This window comes from Aegilops tauschii, chromosome 7 (assembly GCF_002575655.3).
Source record: "Aegilops tauschii subsp. strangulata cultivar AL8/78 chromosome 7, Aet v6.0, whole genome shotgun sequence".
NCBI classification, from domain to species: Eukaryota; Viridiplantae; Streptophyta; class Magnoliopsida; order Poales; family Poaceae; genus Aegilops; species Aegilops tauschii.
The window spans coordinates 173,030,795-173,048,756 of record NC_053041.3 but is presented as its reverse complement, the minus strand read 5'-3'; positions in this window follow the sequence as shown (position 1 = coordinate 173,048,756).

Below are 17,962 nucleotides of genomic sequence, written 5' to 3'. Positions count from 1 at the left end.
GAAGTAATTGGGAGATGCTTCATGGCCAAAGGTCCAAAGGTAACACACCCCGAGTATGTTGATTTCAATAGTGATGAGGATGATTTGCTAGGAGATGATGATTTAGTTGTTGACAACTCTAGTTATGAAAACTATGATGAGCTTGCTATTAATCATGATAATCAAGATAAAACGAATGATGATGATAAGAAGGAGATTGAGCGTCTAACTAAAGAACTAAACACTCTTAAGTTAGCTCATGAAACTACCTTGGAAGATCATCGAGAACTTTTAAAGACTCGTGAGAAGCTACGCTTTGAAAAGCTCAACCTTGAGCAAGAGCATGAGTTTTTAAATGCAATCAATGATGATCTTCGCAAGAAAAGTTCTTCTTACATTACCAAGCGTTTACTCTTGTCTACCTACATGCCACAAGTTAAATCTAACAACAAGAACAAGAAAGATTCTTCATCTAGTAGTAACAATAATCATGCTAAATCCAATGTTGTTGCTTCTAGTAGTTCTCTTGATTCCACTAATGATTCTCTTAGCCAAGTTACACTTGAGCAAGAAAATAGCTTATTGAAGGGAATTATAGAGAAAGGTGTTTACAAGAGCCTTGCCGGAAGTAAGCAATTAGAAGAAATTGTACACAAGCAAGGAAGGCACCGGAAGAATCAAGGTGTTGGTTTTGAACGAAAGTTCAATGCCAATGGAGTTGAGTGGGAAGAAGATCAATACCCCAAGACGAAGTTTGTTCCTCAACAAGAGAAGTATGATCCTACTTCTTTCCAAGGAACACAAGCTCAAGATGATCTTCCGCCACAAGACCACAAGCAAAAAGGCAAGGACAAGCTTCAAGAGGAAATTGATGCATTTGAAGAAGCACCTAAGGCCTTAGTCAAGTGGGTTCCCAAGACTACATCAAGTTCTACTTCATCAAGTACGACTACAACTCCAAGGATTCCCATCAAGATGGTGTGGATCCCGAAGAAGAAGAACTAGAGAGTTCTTGAGGGTGACTCCGCCAACATACTTCACTCTTATCATTTTGGCAATGACAAGTGCAAACAACTTCCACATCTTGCACTAGTCCAAGGAGTCACAAACCCTCTTGTTGGTAAGACAAGGGACAAGGTAACCTAATGTTTTCATGGACAACATCTTGTGTATACATCACTCTATGTCTATGGATATCCTTGCTTGTTCCTTGTGGGACTAACCCGTGTAGGTATTGAAGGTGCAACTCACTCCAAAGGATTACTCCGAATGATCTACATCAACATTGAGCATCCACATCTTCAACACCTACATGAAGTCATCATCGACAAAACCCAAGGTTAGTTCATCCCTCCTAGGGGGGATATCACATCTAGGGGGAGCTATACTCTAATCAATTGAGATAAAGCAACTCTAATGATGTGAACACAACAATGCTTTATGTAAAAGTGGTAACCCCACTTGTGCTTAAACGATGAGTATGACCTATGATCAAATGTTCTCATTTGACTCCCAAGTCAATATACTCATATATAGATGACCTAGTCCTCGCCAATTGCTTGATAGATGCTAGAGTGTTTGTGCATTCTTTGTCACATATTTCATTTGTCATTTTATTGTATGAGCATGTTGAATGCATATTTTTCTCATTCGAGGACATCCATTTGTTGCTTTGATTGTTTGCCTTTTTCTCTTTTGCCAAATGGATGGACAAGAATGCCTAAGAACTCCCTCTAGCTATCTATGTTTTTCTCGTCTCAAACTCTATTCATGCTACATCACAAAGTTTGATCAAGTCAGATTCGAACCACTCTGTGTGAGGAGCACTCGGAGTCCCCGATTCGTCATAGACTTAAACTTCCAAAACCTCTTTGTGCATTTCGGTCTGACCGATTCATCCTTTTCGGTCCTACCGAGATCACTAAGTTGATCTAGGTTTTCAATCGCGGTGCAACCGATTAGAACATTTCGGTCACACCGAGTTGCAGTAACTGCTTGCAGTTTTGCATCTCGGTGCCACCGAGTTGTTCCACTCGGTCACACCGACAGTGTCAGGTTATATATACCGACGGGTCAAATTTTGGAAAAAAATTCGAAACCATTCGCCCGCGCGTAACTTGCTCTGCCTTCTCGGGTCTCCGGATCTTCCTCTCGCCGCCAGCGACCTCCCGCCACTGGTCTCCGCCGCCGTCGACGGAAATCTGCCCCGCCGTTGCCGCCGTAGAAAGTTCACTGCCGAGATAGGGTATGAACTTGATCTTTGTGCTATTCTTTAACTCCGATTCCTAGCACATTGCTTTGCCATGTTTCTTACCACGTATGAGATCATCCTGTCCAATGAAAACATCCCGTAGATTAGACTTGATTGAAAATTTAGGGTTTGGTTTCTGCCGAACTCATCTCGGACCGACCGAATTGTAGAAGTCAGTCTTACCGATTTGGCTTAGGCCATTGCACATGTGATTTTCGGTCTGACCAAGGATTGCAAATCGGTGTGACCGAGTTCGATTCTCTGTGAAACCCTAGCAGTCTCGGTGCCACCGAACTGTGACCCGGTCTGACCGAGTTCACTAGTTTAGGTTCCAAAAGTTGCTTCGGTATCACCGAGTTTACAAATCGGTAGCTCCGAAATGCTTTCTGTGGAGAACTAAAACTAAGTTTTTGAGTCATCTGTTTTGCAAAACTCCTGTACTTCATGATGCTCATCTTCTCTACCTCATCTATAATCTATTCACAGGGTTGCTGACAGTTTGCCTGCAAGATGTCTAATCAAAGAGATAGTCAGAACAAGTCAGAAGAGCAGGTTCAGTTGAGTGTTGGGGAGACTATCATTTGAAGCACAAGAGCAAGGAGTTCATCATCAACACACCATTTGTTACTTCTTGGAGAGTGGTGTCTCCTAGATTGGCTAGGTGTCACTTGGGAGCCTCCGTCAAGATTGTGGAGTTGAACTAAGGAGTTTGTAAGGGCAAGGAGATCGCCTACTTCGTGAAGATCTACCCGAGTGAGGCAAGTCCTTCGTGGGCGACGGCCATGGTGGGATAGACAAGGTTGCTTCTTCGTGGACCCTTCGTGGGTGGAGCCCTCCGTGGACTCGCACAACCATTACCCTTCGTGGTTTGAAGTCTCCATCAACGTGGATGTACGATAGCAGCACCTATCGGAACCACGGATAAAAAATCTCCGTGTCAACATTGCGTTTGCTCCCTCAAACTCCTCCCTTTACCTTCATGTGCAATTCTTTTACTTTCTGCTGCTATACTCTTAGAATTGCATGTGTAGGTTGATTGCTTGACTTGTGCAAAGTTGCTACAATCTGCCAAGAATTAAAATTGGGAAAAGGCTAGATTTTTAATTGGTCAAGTAGTCTAATCACCCCCCCTCTAGACATACTTTTGATCCTACAAGTACTACACCATGATGAGCACAAAATTGAGCCCCGTTTGTTCGTGCCTAGTACTTGAGTTAATATATCAGGCAATGCACTGGTACGGAGTGATTATCCTTTTACTCTGCATATATAACTTGTCTGAAGTCTAACTAAGCAAAATGTTTGACCAAATCCTTTCTTAAGAAATACAACAGGAAAGATGTACCGCTTGAAAATTTATTGCATGATGCAGGTTATGATATTGTTTCAAATCCTGGATTTTAAATCTCAGAAAATCCAAAAGTGACCGGAAATTCATGAAACTAAGCATGGTCTCATGATATGGCACAAATATTCCTGTGTAATTTTTTTCTTCAATTTGAGACAAGCTGCTTGTGAGAAGTTGCACAAATGAAGAGCCAAGGTATTTTGGAACAAAGACATGTCACGTTAAGGCGAACGCTTTCACTATTCAAACCATGGGCGTTTACGTGCCACCACGAGTCCCGCTTCTCATCGGCTGGTGCCATCCGACCAAGCGTGTGAGCCGACGGGAAGCGTGCGAGCAGACAGCTGCGCGGTGATAACCCACAAGTATAGGGGATCGCAACAGTTTTCGAGGGTAGAGTATTCAACCCAAATTTATTGATTCGACACAAGGGGAGCCAAAGAATATTCTCAAGTATTAGCAGTTGAGTTGTCAATTCAACCACACCTAAAAGACTTAATATCTGCAGCAAGTATTTAGTAGCAAAGTAGTATGGAAGTAACGGTAACAGTGGTAAAAGTAACAGTAGCAGTTTTGTAGTAATCGTGACAGTGGCAACGGAAAAGTAACTAAGCAAAGATCAATATGTGAAAAGCTCATAGGCAATGGATCAGTGATGGATAATTATGTCGGATGCGATTCCTCATGCAATAGTTATAACATAGGGTGACACAGAACTAGCTCCAGTTCATCAATGTAATGTAGGCATGTATTCCCAATATAGTCATACGTGCTTATGGAAAAGAACTTGCATGACATCTTTTGTCCTACCCTCCCGTGGTAGCGGGGTCCTATTGGAAACTAAGGGATATTAAGGCCTCCTTTTAATAGATTACCGGACAAAAGCATTAACACTTAGTGAATACATGAACTCCTCAAAGTACGATCATCACCGGGAGTGGTCCCGATTATTGTCACTTCGGGGTTGCCGGATCATAACACATAGTAGGTGACTATTGACTTGCAAGATAGGATCAAGAACTCACATATATTCATGAAAGCATAATACGTTCAGATCTTAAATCATGGCACTCGGGCCCTAGTGACAAGCATTAAGCATAGCAAAGTCGTACCAACATCAATCTCAGAACATAATGGATACTAGGGATCAAACCCTAACAAAACTAACTCGATTACATGATAAATCTCATCCAACCCATCACCGTCCAGCAAGCCTACGATGTAATTACTCACGCACGGCGGTGAGCATCATGAAATTGGTGATGGAGGATGGTTGATGATGACGATGGTGACAGATTCCCCTCTCCGGAGCCCCGAACGGACTGCAGATCAGCCCTCCCGAGAGAGATTAGGGCTTGGCGGCGGCTCCGTATCATAAAACACGATGAATCCTTCTCTCTTATTTTTTTCTGCCCGAGCTTGAATATATAGAGTTGGAGTTGAGGTCGGTGGAGCCTCAGGGGGCCCACGAGGCAGGGGGTGCACCCCCCACCCTCGTGGACAGGGTGTGGGCCCCCTGGTATTGATTCTTTTGCCAGTATTTTTTATATATTCCAAAAATATTCTCCGTGAAGTTTCAGGTCATTCCGAGAACTTTTATTTCTGCACAAAAATAACGGCAATTCTGCTGAAAACAGTGTCAGTCCGGGTTAGTTCCATTCGAATCATGCAAGTTAGAGTCCAAAACAAGGGCAAAAGTGTTTGGAAAAATAGATACGATGGAGACGTATCAACTCCCCCAAGCTTAAACCTTTGCTTGTCCTCAAGCAATTCAGTTGACAAACTGAAAGTGATAAAGAAAAACTTTTACAAACTCTGTTTGCTCTTGTTGTTGTAAATATGTAAAGCCAGCATTCAGGTTTTCAGCAAAGATTATGAACCAACCATATTCACAATAACACTTAGGTCTCATGTTTAATCATATCAATGGCATAATCAACTAGCGAGCAATAATAATAAATCTCGGATGACAACACTTTCTCAAAACAATTATAATATGATATAACAAGATGGTATCTCGCTAGCCCTTTCTGAGACCGCAAAACATAAATGCAGAGCACCTCTAAAGATCAAGGACTGACTAAACATTGTAATTCATGGTAAAAGAGATCCAGTCATAGTCATACTCAATGTAAACTAATAGTAATGCATGCAAATGACAGAAGTGCTCTCCAACTGGTGCTTTTTAATAAGAGGGTGATGACTCAACATAAAAGTAAATAGATAGGCCCTTCACAGAGGGAAGCAGGGATTTGTAGAGGTGCCAGAGCTCGAGTTTTGAAATAGAGATAAATAATATTTTGAGTGGCATACTTTCATTGTCAACATAACAACCAAGAGATCTCGATATCTTCCATGCTACACACATTATAGGCGGTTCCCAAACAGAATGGTAAAGTTTATACTCCCCCACCACCAACAAGCATCAATCCATGGCTTGCCCGAAACAACGGGTGCCTCCAACTAACAACAGTCCCGGGGGAGTTTTGTTTGCAATTATTTTGATTTGAGCATGGGACTGGGCATCCCGGTGACCGGCCATTTTCTCGTGAGTGAGGAGCGGAGTCCACTCCTCATGAGAATAACCCACCTAGCATGGAAGATACAGACAACCCTAGTTGATACATGAGCTATTCGAGCATACAAAACAGAATTTCATTTGAAGGTTTAGAGTTTGGCACATACAAATTTACTTGGAACGGCAGGTAGATACCGCATATAGGAAGGTATGGTGGACTCATATGGGATAACTTTGGGGTTTATGGAAGTGGATGCACAAGCAGTATTCCCGCTTAGTACAAGTGAAGGCTAGAAAGAGACTGGGAAGCGACTAACTAGAGAGTGACAACGGTCATGAACATGCATTAAAATTAATCAACACTGAGTGCAAGCATGAGTAGGATATAATTCACCACGAACATAAATATCATGGAGGCTATGTTGATTTTGTTTCAAGTACATGTGTGAACATGTGCCAAGTCAAGCCACTCGAATCGTTCAAAGGAGGATACCACCCTATCATACCACATCACAACCATTTTAATAGCATGTAGGCACGCAAGGTAAACCATTATAAACTCCTAGCAAATTAAGCATGGCATGAGCAACTATAATCTCTAATTGTCATTGCAAACATGTTTCATTCATAATAGGCTGAATCAGGAACGATGAACTAATCATATTTACAAAAACAAGATAGGTCGAGTTCAAACCAGCTTCTCTCATCTCAATCAGTCCATCATATATCGTCATTATTGCCTTTCACTTGCACGACCGAACGGTGTGGATAATAATAATAGTGCACGTGCATTGGACTAAGCTGGAATCTGCAAGCATTTTAATACACTAGAGAAGACAAGGTAATATGGGCTCTTTGTTAAATCAACAATAATGCATATAAGAGCCACTTCAACATTTTCATCATGGTCTTCTCCTCTCGACCCCCAAAGAAAGGAAATAAAACTATTTACACGGTGTTGTGGTTTTGTCACGGCAGATGTCCTAAGGAAAGGACTTAGTCGTCGAGCCATCGCGCGGGTTAGCTTAAAGGGGTTAAAGCGGACAAGGGACGCAGAGAGTTTATACTGGTTCGGCCCCTTGCGGTGAAGGTAAAAGCCTAATCTAGTTGTTGTGGAATTGCTAGGGTTTCGATGACCAGGGAGCGAAATACGCTTTGCCCGAGTCTCGAGTTGTCGTCTCTTTTCTTGAACCACTGCCGGGTCGTCCCCTTATATACATGGGTTGACGCCCGTCGGTTTACAGAATCCCGAGGCCGGCTCATAAATGTGTCTGGCTCGGTCTCTTCTTTTTCTATCTTACAACATAAGTTTACATATCAATGTCGGTTTATGTCTACAGGCCTTAAACCGGCCTTGGGCCCTGGGTCTTCATAAATCGTCACCGTCCTTATCTTGATGGGCTTCAGGTACAGTGAACCGTTATGGGGTTAACCCGGCCTCTCCTAGCCGGTTTACACCCGGTAGTAATATACCCAACATTAGGCCCCAGATTGATTTGAACTGGTTCATGTCAATCCTCAATACTTGGAAATTTTCTTCTCCAACATCTTCAAATAATCTTGTAAACCACTGTGACGTCATATTCCAGGATCATGATAGACCGCCATGACGTCATCTGTTATTAAAACTGCGCATAACCCACCTTCATTAATGGGCCTCCGACAATCGAGGCAACAAAGCTGTCACATACCCCATTTTTCGGGCTCCTCGATTCTCGCGCCTGCCTTTTATCCATTCACCTTTATAAATAAGCCGAGGGGTCCCTTTCACTTTTCCCCCTCATGCCTCTTCGCGTCGTCTTCTTCCTCGCGCCGACCGACCTTCAAGCTCTGCCGTCGTTCTTTGCCTCCGCCTCAGCAACGGCCGCTGCATCAACCTGACCGTACCAGAGAAACGCGGCGATCCTCTGCTACTTCCCCAACGCCAGTAAGTTCCTTTTCTCCTCACCCTAGATCCACCATTAGGGTTCGGTGTTCCTCATAGCTTTTCAAAGTTCTTGAAGCTGTTCTTCCTTGTTCCTCTTCAGTAAATACCGATGGCTAGTTAGATCTGATTCTTCCAGTGCCCTTGTAGTTCAGACTTCTTTTTCCTTTGTTTAATAGATCTGCTTTATATCAAACTCATCTGACCTTACTGAACCCTTTGAGCATTTGAAATTAGGTCAGAATATATTTTGATTTTCCACCGCACGGCAGATCTGAGATTACCATGCCAATCTGTGAAACTTGTTTTTCCTTTACTTATACATCTTTAGACTTGTATCTTCAATACCAGATTAGGCGGTTTAATCCCATAGAAAAAATGATGACCCAGTAGATACCATTAGTCCCCTGTTGAACCGCCAATGCATTCATCATTATACTGTCTCCATTGTCAGACTCCGGTTTACAAATAACAAACTCCGGTTTAACAATATGCTTACATTCTTATACTGCTTTATAGTTGTCCACTATGACTCTTAAACCGGCAATAATCATGTTTCAGCTTCTCATTGTAATGGCCAAGCAAGTATATGAATGCAACTGGGTTCCTTCTCGAGTCATCGAAGATCAGTTAAACAAATGCGTTGCAACGGGCGCTTTAGCTAAGAAAGATGTCATCCACTGGAGGGCCCCTGGCCCGGAAAATCCTCCTACACCCAGGGACGGAGAGGTAGTCATGTTTGCTGACCATCTGGGTCGAGGTTTTAGCCCTCCCGGTTCAAAATTCTTTCGAGATGTGCTGGCTAGTTTTCAACTTCACCCTCAGGACATTGGTCCAAATTCCGTAAACAACATCTGCCACTTCCAAGTCTTCTATGAAGCTTATCTGCAAGAGGAACCTACAGTCGAACTGTTTAGGGATTTCTTTCACTTAAACCGCCGCACAGAGTTCACTGATTGACCCAATACTGAATTGGGTGGAATGGCTGTTCAGAAAAGGAAGGAAGTCACCTTCCCTCATCCCAAGCTCCACAGTCACCCCAAAGAGTGGAACCAGACGTGGTTTTAATGCAAGGATAAATCTCCAACTGATGAAAAACCCCTGCCGGGTTACCGCCCTGAATGCCTTAGCAATACGCATCCTTTTCCTCAGAGGTTAACATCAAAGGAAAGGGCCAACTATGCCCCTCAACTATCAAAAATTAGAGCCTTCATGGTGAACGGTTTAATAGGTGTTCACCTTGCTCGTTGTTGGATAAGCTGGAGTATTCTGCCCTTAAGCCGGCGCCCCGGTTTGATGTGTGAGTACACAGGGAGTTTAAAGGATGCTCAACGACACATTGATATTCAACTTACAGACGCGGAAGTTACTGAGGCTGTAAAAAAGATGCTGAATGAACCAGAGGCTGTCTGTGGCCAGAAGGGATTAAGTCCTTTCTGCACTTTCAACAAACCGCCAGCTGTAAGAATCATATAACCTTTTTATGTTAAGTTGCTTCTGTCAAAATATTCTCTGAAAGTTTGACTATTTTCTGAAAGGGTGATGATCTGTTCTGGAATAAGAAACCACAAGACAAACCGGCAAAGCCGCAAGACAAAACGGCCAAGCCACTTCGCCCAAAGACCAAGGTTGTTAAAAAACCTGCCAAGAAAAGGACCACTGCATCCTCCGAGCTAAATGCTGATGATGATGTGGGTAACCCGGAATCAGAGGTAGAACTTGACTCTCTTGGTTCATTTTTCGTACACCTCATTGACAATGATTATTATCAGGACAACGCTAAAGGCAGTCACGCTGATGATGTAGAGGTAATCATTCTTTCCTCCGATTCAGATCCTCTACCAACATCAAAAATCCGTCGAGCAAACCGGAAAGTAAAATTTTCTCACCCCCTTGCTTACTTGGACCCAAACTTTCTTTTGAAGACGCAGCAGCACGAGGCTCGCCGCACAACCCGGCACTGCGGCCAGGTAGTTACCTCCGCCGGTTTACCGAACACTCTGGTTCGGAAACGCCGGTCAGAGGTCTCTTATCCCCTTGACACTTCATGCCCCAAAGCGGGTTGTTTTCGCCAGCCTCTTAACCCGTCTGATTCAAATTATCAGGGTACTTCCCACTCATCTTCTGGCGAGTCGTCGGCCACAAAGCTTCCACCCCTCAAAATAGTTCTTGGGTGAGCTATACACTTGTTTTTATCCTTGATGTGTTATTTTTATATACTGTACTGATCCTCATGTTTATTTTTCTCAGCGCCAAGCCCAGACCTAGCAAGAAGGCTCGGTTGAATAAACCGGCTGATGATAACATGGCTGTTGAACCGAAAAAGACTCTAGATCCTGAAGAGACTGATGCTGACGCCATGCTTAATGACCCACCGCCTCAAGACCATGACTTTTTTGCTGAACAGGTGGAAGTTGACACCACAAGCCGTGCTGACCAGCCAACCAGTCCTGTCTGAACCGATGACAGACCGGTCAGTCCAGTTAAAGATACTGACAAACCACCAACTCCAGTAAAGGCTGCTGATGATAAAGATGATGACATTATGATTACTGGCACTGGCCACACCACCCCTGGCAATCCTGTCGCTTTGTCAAAGCATACTGCCAAGGACGAACTCTCTGCTATCGGCAAAGGCAAATGGAATGCTGATTTATCAAGCTACGCCCATCTCAATGCTCAAGACATTCACTCTGGCTTCTTGAACCGTCTGTATACCAGCCGTGACTATGAAGCTGGTTTGGTAAACTTGATGAAGGAGCGATATGAGGTAACTACATAACTGTTTCTCTCTTACGTCCAATTGCAACTTATCAACTCCAGTAGCCCCCAAGTGACGGTTTATGATACCAATCTGAACCGGGACTTAGTAATAACTTTATGTTTGCAACACTGCATCTTAGTTTCACTTTTGTAGCCCCCAAGGGCCGGTTTAACTTTATAAAGATGAACCGGGACTTTTAAAATATTGCCCGGATCAGAACTTGGAGCAAACATACATTAGCCCCCAAGTGCCGAGAGTAATACTTGTATTATGCTTGGGACTTTGTAGGAATTTCTGAGAACAAGCAAATATGCACTAGCCCCGAAGTATCCAGTGCATAACTTGTTATGTGCTTGGTACTTCAATCATGTAGCATCAACTCATTATACTTCTATCTATTATAGGCTGAGCTGAGCAAAAAGGAAGCTCAAACCGCTGATCTGCAAGAGAACATCAAATCCCAGCAAGCTGAAACCTCCAAGGCAAAGGATGAACTGACTAGCGCTTTAGCCGCTATGGAAAAGCTAAAGGAGGATTTCAACAAAGAGCGTGCGGATTGGAACACGGAAAAATCCGCTTTGCAGAAAAGAGCCAAGGACACAGAAGCAGCTCTTAAACCGGTGGTAGATGAACTGACTGGCGTAGAGCGGCAGATACATGCCATGACTGCTGCTGTGTTCGGTAAGCATCCTTGCTTTATACTTTCAACATATCTTCCCATGTGTTGCCGGTTTACTGACATATGAAATGATGCAGGAACTCGCATTAGTCACCTGGGCTCTGATGTATAGAAGAAGCTGAAGGCCGCCTACACGCTGATAGAGCAATTGTATACCGGAGCGCAACGAATCATCTGCACCGCTTCTCACAATAAGCCGCCCCCGACGTTAATCAAGGATACCTTAGCCAGGCTATCTATGTCGCCTTCCCGGGTAGAAGAGCTAAAGAGATCCGCTGCAAGGGCTGGCGCTTTGACTGCACTAACCCGGGCAAAAGCATGGGTGCCTGATCTTGATCCGGCAGACGTCATTAAAGGCTACCCAAGCTTAAAAGAAGACGGATAAGAATTTTGCACTGATGATCTCTGCACCATAAATCGGGAAGTTCGTCCACTGGCTTGTCAACTTGCTGAAGAAGCTGATCTATCATTTTACCAGGCGAGTTATGACACCAATAACAAATAGGTTGCCGCACCGACTCCTGAGGCTCAAAACCTGATCCCGCCAATCCGTAAGCACACTTATGCCCCTGATATTGAACCGTCCATCCTTATAAGCGATGAAGCTGTGTTCCAAGCGTTAACTGGGATCAACTGGACAACTATTGACTTCCAGCCGCTGGGTAGAGACGAAGAAGATGAACCGGTGCAAGATGATCCGCAGCCGTCAGGTCAAGCCGTTGGCCAATCATAATCCGGAGGCCGGTTTAGTCTTCTACGTGCTGCAACACGTATTTGAGAAAACAATTATCCTTTTGGGCACTGAAACGCCTTGTAATAGGCTAGTTAAAACACTTGGTCTGTTATGCCTTCGTGCATATTTATCTGCAACTGATGCGTGCTAATCCGCCATGCTTAAGATATGATCTTCATAATCCATAGCAATTACTCAAGCTATCCCTGCAGGTAAAAAGCTTAAAGCGCCCGGGCGGTTTACCACCGGGCGGGTCATAATGCCCAAATATATATATACAACCAAGGTTTATAACCAAAGTTAAAAAAAAGATAACCAAATATGGAAATCTGTGATACCTGTGACCTTGAGTTGGCTAACCAACTTTGTAGTGAGGGTAATAACCCTAACCCGGAGTATTAGTAACTCCTGTTATATGATGCGGGTTTACAATAAAACCGTTCTGGGTTGTGATAAACACCGGTTTATTCAATACTGGTGACTTTTAGTCGAAACCAGACCGGGCTGATAGTCTCCGGATTATCACTTGATCATGTACTCACAACTTGGAGTTGACAGCCTAACCGGGTTGATGAACACCGGTTTGAAAACATCACAAATCTTGTCAAAAGAAAGAAAAACTTAGCAAAAGGCAAATAAAAACCGTTGTAGTCGAGGCTTTTCACGGGCTGCCAGGCCCCAAATTTGAGGCTTTTCATGGGCTGCCAGGCCACTGAGTTAAACCATTTTTGCAAAGCCTTTTAAGATGGTCCTCAATCCTTAACCAAACAACATTTTAACTTGACAAGTTCAGGGTCTTATTAGAGTATTGTCAAAGTTCGATGGGTCATACCAGGTTTACCTGGGCGGAGTAACTTACTTAAAGAGGCAGGCTAACCCGGGGTTTTAGGTATATACACCAGGCTTCCAAGCCATGGCTTGATAGCCTATTACAAGTGTAGATTCTTAGTTCATTTCGACAGCAAAGAATCCCCAAGTAACATTTTGAGCTGTGCTCAGTGCGTGCCTATCTTTGAGTTGTTGTTTTACAACACTCTCTTTGGCCCCGGATTGATTTGGCTTTGAGCCAATCAAGAGGTGTGACTATGGTTCGGATATGACCAAGCCCCCAAGCGATGATGTGGCATTGCGCCGATCAAGAGGTGTAGCTATGGTTCAGATACGACCAAGCCCCCAAGTGATGTAATATAAAGCTTTGAGAAGCTGAATCAAGGGGTAAACTGGACGCCGCTTTATAAACAGAAGCTCCATGTAACCACACATGATGTAAGAAAAACAACAGATACCCTGCTTTAGCTGAGGTTCCGGTTTATTATATTGATCATAATATATACATTGTCATAATATGTACATAAGCAGAGCCTATGGCTCAAGTATAGTAGGGCCGAAGATGAGCAATATTCCACAGCCGGTTGGTCTCCTCCTCCGATTTACGTGAGTCTTTGCGCTCTCGAACATCGATTAGGTAGTATGACCCGTTGTGCAGATTCTTGCTGACCACAAAGGGTCCTTCCCAAGGGGGGGATAGCTTGTGCATATCCGTCTGATCCTGGATGAGTCGAAGCACCAAATCGCCTTCTTGAAAGGTTCTGGTTCTAACCCGGCGGCTGTGATAACGACGCAGATCTTGCTGATAAATCACCGAACGGGCTGCTGCCATGTCACGCTCCTCATCTAACAGGTCAAGAGCTTCCTGCCGTGCCTTCTCGTTGTCAGCTTCAACATATGCCGCTACACGAGGTGAGTCATGACGGATGTCACTAGGAAGAACCACTTCCGCTCCATAAACCATGAAGAACGGTGTGTACCCTGTCGATCTGTTGGGTGTGGTATTGATGCTCCATAACACAGAAGGTAACTCCTCAACCCAACAACCCGGCGTCCGTTGCAAAGGAACCATAAGCCGAGGTTCGATGCCTCTCAAGATCTCTTGATTGACCCTCTCCGCTTGACCATTGGACTGGGGGTGAGCCACTAATGATACGTCAAGCCGGATGTGCTCACGTTGACAGAATTCCTTCATGGCACCCTTTGACAGATTGGTATCATTGTCTGTTATAATGTTGTGTGGAAAGCCAAACCGGAAGATCACCTTTTTGATGAATTGAACCGCCGTAGCTGCATCACACTTACTGACTGGCTCTGCCTCCACCCACTTCGTGAACTTATCAACCGCCACCAAAAGTTGGGTCTTCTTGTCCTTGGATCTCTTGAAGGGCCCAACCATATCCAGCCCCCAAGTTGCAAATGGCCAAGTGATTGGAATCATCCTCAATTATTGAGCCGGTACATGAGCACGTCGTGAGAATTTTTGACATCCATCACACCTTTTGACCAAGTCTTCGGCATCAGCATGGGCTGTTAACCAATAAAAACCGTGAGGAAACGCCTTGGCCACCAGAGACTTTGAACTGGCGTGGTGACCACAATCTCCTTCGTGGATATCACGCAAAATTTCACGGCCTTCTTCAGGAGACACACAGTGTTGAAACGCCCCTGTCACACTGCAATGATGTAACTCGCCATTGATAGTAGTCATGGACTTGGACCACCAGATTATTTGCCTGGCCAAAGTTTCATCCTCTGGTAACTCACCCCGGTTCATATACGCCAAATATGGAACCGTCCAATCCGGAATAACATGAAGAGCCGCCACCAACCGAGCTTCCGGATCAGGAATAGCCAAATCCTCTTCACCAGGGAGCTTGACGGACGGATTATGCAACACATCCAGGACGACATTAGGTGGAACCGGTTTACGTTGGGAACCCAAGCGGCTTAAAGCGTCTGCCGCTTCGTTCTTCCGCCGGTCCACATGATCCACCTGATAACCTTTGAAGTGACCTGCAACCATATCCACCTCACGACGATATGCCGCCATGAGTGGGTCCTTGGAGTCCCAAGTGCCGGAACTTGCTGAGCCACTAGGTCCGAGTCACCGAAGCACTTAACTCGGCTTAGGTTCATCTCCTTAGCCATCCGAAGACCATGGAGTAAGGCCTCATATTCAGCTGCATTGTTAGTGCAAGGGAACATTAAACGGAGAACATAACAAAACTTATCACCTCGTGGGGAAGTTAATACGACTCCAGCCCCCGAGCCCTCCAATTGCCTGGACCCATCAAAATGAATAGTCCAATAAGTATGATCCGGCTTCTCTTCGGCGCTTGTAGCTCTATCCAATCATTGATGAAATCCACAAGTGCCTGAGATTTGATCGCCATATGGGGTATGTATTTCAACCCGTGAGGCCCGAGCTCGATAGCCAACTTAGCAATCCGGCCAGTTGCTTCCCTGTTCTGGATTATATCCCCCAAAGGAGCAGAGCTGACCACCATGATGGGATGGCCCTGGAAATATTGCTTAAGCTTCCGGCTTGCCATGAAAATTCCATACACCAACTTCTGCCAATGCGGGTACCTTTGCTTGGACTCAATAAGTACCTCACTGATATAATAAACCGACCGTTGAACCGGATATTCCTTTCTGGCCTCCTTGCGCTCCACCACAATAGCCACGCTAACAGCCCGGGCATTAGCTGCCACATATAGCAACAATGGCTCTTTCTCAACCGGAGCAGCGAGAACCGACAGATTAGCCAACTGCCGCTTTAAGTCCTCAAATGCTCCATTAGCAGCGTTACTCCAGACGAAGTTATCCGTTTTCTTCAGCATCTGATACAAAGGGATGGCCTTCTCGCCAAGGCGACTGAGAAACCGGCTCAACGCGGCAATCCGGCCTGCCAGGTGTTGAACATCATTGATACACTTCGGTTTGGCCAAACAAGTGATGGCTTTGATCTTTTCCGGAATAGCTTCAATGCCCCTGTTAGACACCAAAAATCCCAAGAGCTTGCCTGCCGGTACACCAAAAACACACTTGGCTGGGTTAAGCATCATTTTATAAACCCGCAGGTTATCAAAGGTCTCTTTCAAGTCATCTATCAATGTCTCCTTCTGTCTAGATTTTACCACAATATCATCCACATAAGCATGAACATTGCAGCCGGTCTGATCATGAAGACAATTCTGCACACACCACAGATAAGTAGCCTGGGCACTCTTGAGCCCAAAGGGCATAGACACATAATAGAAGGCTCCAAAAGGAGTTATGAAGGCTGTCTTCTCCTGGTCCTTAACTGCCATTTTGATCTGATGATTACCAGAATATGCATCCAGAAAGCTCAAACGCTCGCAACCCGCTGTAGCATCAATGATTTGATCAATACGCGGGAGAGCAAAAGGATCTGTTGGGCAAGCCTTGTTGAGATCTGTATAGTCCACACACATACGCCAGGTGCCATTCTTCTTAAGCACTAGCACCGGATTAGCCAGCCACTCAGGATGAAACACTTCGACGATAAACCCAGCCGCCAAGAGCCTGGCAACTTCTTCTCCAATAGCCTTGCATCTTTCTTCATTGAACCGGCGGAGAAATTGCTTGACCGGTTTATACTTGGGATCAACATTGAGAGTGTGCTCAGCGAGTTCTCTCGGTACACCTGGCATGTCAGAAGGCTTCCACGCAAAGATGTCCCGATTCTCACCGATGAACTCGATGAGCGTGCTTTCCTATTTTGGATCCAAGTTAGCGTTGATGTTAAACTACTTGGATGAATCGCCAGGAACGAAATCAACAAGCTTAGTCTCATCAGCCGATTTAAACTTCAAAGCCGGTTCATGCTCTGTAGTCGGCTTTTTTAAAGAAGTCATATCCACCGGATCAACATTGTCCTTGTAGAACTTCAAGTCTTCCGTTGCACAAACCGACTCAGCATATGCCGCATCACCTTATTCACACTCCAAAGCGATCTTGCGGCTCCCATGCACTGTTATAGTTCCCTTGTGACCCGGCATCTTGAGCTGCAGATAGACATAACAAGGCCGTGCCATAAAATTAGCATAAGCTGGCCGTCCAAACAGGGCATGATACGGGCTTTTGATTTTCACCACTTCAAAGGTCAAGGTTTCTGATCTTGAGGCATGCTCATCTCCAAAAGCCACCTCCAGAGCTATTTTACCAACAGGGTATGCCGATTTACCGGGCACCACACCATGGAACACAGTATTGGACGGTTTAAGATTTTTATCTGTTAACCCCATGCGACGGAAAGTTTCATAATAAAGGATATTGATACTACTCCCTCCATCCATGAGTACCTTAGTGAACTTATAACCTCCCACCTGAGGCGCCACCACCAATGCCAGATGGCCCGGATTGTCAACCCGGGGTGGATGATCTTCTCTACTCCACACGATCGGCTGCTCAGACCAGCGCAAGTAACGGGGCACCGCCGGTTCAACGGAGTTCACTGCCCTCTTATGAAGCTTCTGATCGCGTTTGCACAAGCTAGTGGTGAAGAAATGATACTGCCCACTATTCAACTGCTTTGGGTTGCTCTGATAACCCGACTGCTGCTGTTGCTGCTGATTGCCCTGGTGATTATAACCACCTTGGTTGCCCTGATTGCCTTGATTGTTATGTCCACCCTGATTACCGTGGAAGCCTGAACCGGAATTGCTTCCACCATAACCCGGCCCATGAGATCTAGGGTCTGAACCGCCACCCGGTCCATGATCATACCGAAAGAGATCAGAATTTTTGAACTCCCGCATGATATAACAATCCTTCCAGAGGTGCGTGGATGGTGTCTCCTTTGTTCCGTGTTTTGGGCAAGGCTGGTTCAATAGATAAGACAGGCGGTCCGGGTTAGGATTTGGCCCTCCACCACACTGGGGCGGTTTACCCTTACGCCGCTGACCCTTG